A 4,102-nucleotide genomic window follows, 5' to 3' on the forward strand; every position below is an offset into this window, starting at 1 on the left:
AAGAAGAAATGACCTTATGTACTTAGCGTTTAACAGAATTTAAGATTTAACTATCAACTTAAAATAATAGTCATAGTTCCCTTGCTATTAAATCCAAATATCTACAAATGTAATTTCTCTACCTTTCCAAATAGTTTCATTTGAGGATCTACTAAAATTTTTAAACAGCTATTAAAAATCTCTGCATACCCTAAGACCTTGCAACACCATCACTGGCATAACCCATGAGAGAGTAATTATTCTTCATATTTTTAACTTAATAAACTGAGATCCAGTGAGCTTAAGTAATTTTATCAAAATTATAAAATCAGTGAGAGTGAAAGATAGGATCTAATATTAAAAAACTGAGGTTTTTTCATCTTTATTCCCAAGATTCTCTGGATAAAATGTAGATCCTTCTCAGTCCTTATTTATTTCAGGGTCCAAAGTGGGTACTAGCAGACCTCCAGTTGCAGCTCTCGCTGAATGCTGCACACAACCTGACCTGCAGTTGTCATTTTGAATAATTCTTTGCTTTATCTAATTGGTCATGAAAACAATTCATCTGCCTTGCATATCAGTGCTCTAGGGGGTTTCAGACTGTGTTCCATGGAGCTTGGCTTCTACTACAGTTACATTGAAAATCAAAGATGTGTATCTAAAATGTGAATATCGATAATAAGTAATTTTATTAACCGATGTCACCCCAATAAATTTAATTTAAAAAATGTGAATGTAACCTCTAAACATTTATAAATATAAATTTTATCCTAGTCAGTCAAGTTTTTAAACTTATTTTTAAGTTTTTCTCATGCAAACAACTAATTAATGAATCCAAAATTATGTTATGCCAGTACCATTCACTTATTTTGGAGAGGAAAATAAAAGACATGGCTCTTTCCTAAAGTCACTTTTACCTGGGAAAACTTCAAACTGTACATACTATGAAAATCATATTCCATACGCATTATGGGTGCCACTTTATTTCACCTTAGAGAGTTCAGGATGTCACTCTCCAAATTCTAATAAAAGATCTGACACCATCCATTCTTGCTCTATTTCAGATTCTCTTCAGCTTGCAGTTTGCATTTGCTATTCCCTGATACAACTCCCTCAAGGCAAGTTATATTTTATAAATATAAAAGAGTCCTTTGTTTCTGTTCAAAAACCTGTTTGAAAATATTTTCCAAAGCTATTTCTTTAAATTTGTGCTTCTTAAACTCAGTAGTACTCGTACAAATAAATAGTAATGTGTTTCTTTAAGCAGAACATATAATTGAAGATTTTAGGCAACTGGAACACAAATCCTAAATAATCTGTACTTTATATATTCTCCAATAAAATGTTTGTGATCGTATATGTTGGTGTGTGTTTCATTTTTTGGTAGAGAAATTGATGAACTAGAGATAAAAATTGATATTTAAAAGTGCTTATTTCTTCTACCCTCTAGAATCTATAACAACATAAAGTAAAACCCTTAATCTACTGAAGTAAGCATACATTATAGAAAATGTAAAAATAATAAAAATAACTAAAATTGGAGGCAAACAAGAAAACGAAATCACAGTATGAAAATATATATGGTTAAGGAAACATAAATTAATTAATTATAAATTATAATAAATATCACTTTGTCATTAGGAAAAGCCCTAGGCTAACTCTGAATAAAGTTAAAAATTACATATACACAAGGATGCAACTCCTTGCGTGCACAGACAATCTCACAAATTGTTCTGTCTTTTGAAAATATGCTATCTTTTCTAAAGAATAGTATCTCAATTATATTCTCTGCTTAAAATCTAAAAGGTAAAATATATTCCATAGAAGGAAGTATGTGTTTAAAATATGAGGAAACATTAAATCTTTGGAGTAAAATTCAAGATGACTTAAAGTGTTATTGGAGAATGACAAAATGACACAAACATACTGAAAGAACTGACTAAAGAAAGTCCTTTCTAATCAAGTCTAAAAAAATACCTCCCCAAACAAAACAAAACAACAACAAAAAAATGGAATTAGATTAATATAACTATGGAGAAAATTTTTAGTTTTTTATACTTCAAAACACACTTTATGTGAATTAAATGTAAAAGAAACCCTGGGAAAATATTTGCAACTTATGTGGACAAAATTTTTTTCCCTGCATATGTGATTATTATAGTCATCAAAAAAATGGATAATTTTATTCTAACAGATTAATATTGGTTCTTTTAATTTTTTTCACATGAGGTTTTTACATTGTTTGAATCTTGATATACTTGATATGCAGCTTCTTTGATGATGATATAATAAAATTTATGAGCATTTTTTTTGGTACTAAGGGTAAATTAGATTATTGTTAGAAAATATATGTCCTTTTCCTCCCCCATTTTCATGGGCAGAAAATACTACCATGCTCCTTGACTTTGGGCTTGATCATGTGACTTGCTTTGGCCAATGCAGCAGTTTGAGAAGGCCTAAGAAGTTCTTGGGTTTGTTTTTCTCACATATCTACCATTACTGAGAGAAGCAAAGGGTATATTCTGGCTAGCTTGCTAGCCCTAAAAGGAGGATGAGATATGTAGAACAGAGATGACAAATTCCAACATGACATTGGCTGTATGGATTGATTACAAATACTGTGATAGAAGCTACAAATGTTAAAATTAGGAGATTCACAGACCTATTGTATCTAATTCACTGCAAAATACTAGGCTAGTGACATTTTTTGAGAGAGTTCATGTGATTGATCAGTGCTTAAGTTAGACAATTTGATAAGAGGGAACACTAAAAACAACAACAACAACAAAAAAAAAACAGAAAACTAGATTAGTGAGTTTTCAACAAGATGGCTGAGAAATTTTTAAAAGGCGTTAATCAGGAATAAGTTAATGGAAATGGAAAAGATGAGTAAGATGTGAGAAACTTTGAGAACGAGAAGTTCAAAACTTAAAATTTGATTATATGGCATAGTGTCAATCATGTGTGACAGAAAAAAGGAATATTTCAATATTTAGATACAGACTGATAGTTATTAAAATTGGGGTGTCAAAATAGTGCAATAATAACCTAACAATATTAGAAGTGGAGGAAAACATGGCTGCTTTGGGGTATTATTATTTAAAGACAATTGATACTTCAGATAAAGTATCAAAATATCTTAAAATAGTAATGACTAATTTGTTCATAGTAATTTATGCTGGGCATTCTTATGTGTTATGTAGGTGTTTTCTTACTTAATCATAATCTTTTATAGAGATGAAAATGTTATTTTTATTATATTGATGAGAGAGTTTTTAATTCTCACTCAAATTCACAAACAGTAAGGAATGATGGCAGAATTAAAGTGAAGGTTACCTAAAGAATTAAATGGAGTGCATGAGAACAATTTCTATAAATTACTCATAGTGATTAAGTTTATTCATTTTTTGTCATGAAACAAGAGTATTTTTTCACAAAAGGGGATAGGAATTAATAAAGAAAAACAAATCTTTTTTTTTTCCTAAGTAAATTTCATTGGCTCAAGACAGTGTGTGTGTGTGTGTGCTTGTGTGTATGTGTTTGTGTGTGTGTGTATTAGCCATAAAGTGTTACCTAAATAATATTATGGGTGTTTTTAACATGTTACAGTAATTCTATAACATACTATCCAAAAAAGAATAGCCATAGTAATCTACATAGTATAATCACAATGCTTTTCTTGAAGGTATCACACACTTCTCACACAGCACTACACTTAGTCTCCCTTAGTCTAGGAGAGAAAAATAAATCTAATAAGTAATAATAAAATACCTAGTAATTGTAAATTATATGAAGAAAAAATGTGGTAACAGTATATGAGTGACCATAGGAGAGAAAAGCCACAGCAATATTTCTGAGAAGGTGATATTTGAGGTAAATAAATAAAATGGAGTTTGATCATGAAGATGTCTGGGGGAATGATGTTCTTGTCAGAGGGTGTGGGGAGTCACTTATGGACATGTGAAAACGTATAACAAGGAACAAGGATATTTGTGTACTTGGCAACAATGTAAGAAGTTGAGATTGTAAAGCGCTGGGAAAAACTGGGAGGTAACTGTTCACATAGCAGTCACTGCACATTCCTTGCAACAGTTTAGCAGAGAGTTCTGAGTTGTGAGAATCT

At 30.7% G+C, this 4,102-nt stretch overlaps 1 protein-coding gene across 1 annotated transcript in view; it reads right to left on the reverse strand.

Annotated features, from left to right (window-relative positions):
• Nucleotides 1–4,102, reverse strand: part of MGAT4C (MGAT4 family member C) — a 660,237-nt gene that overhangs the window by 336,412 nt on the left and 319,723 nt on the right. The gene's annotated exons all lie outside the window — the stretch shown is intronic.

Source organism: Pteropus vampyrus, unplaced genomic scaffold, assembly GCF_000151845.1.
Source record: "Pteropus vampyrus isolate Shadow unplaced genomic scaffold, Pvam_2.0 Scaffold70, whole genome shotgun sequence".
Taxonomy (NCBI): Eukaryota; Metazoa; Chordata; class Mammalia; order Chiroptera; family Pteropodidae; genus Pteropus; species Pteropus vampyrus.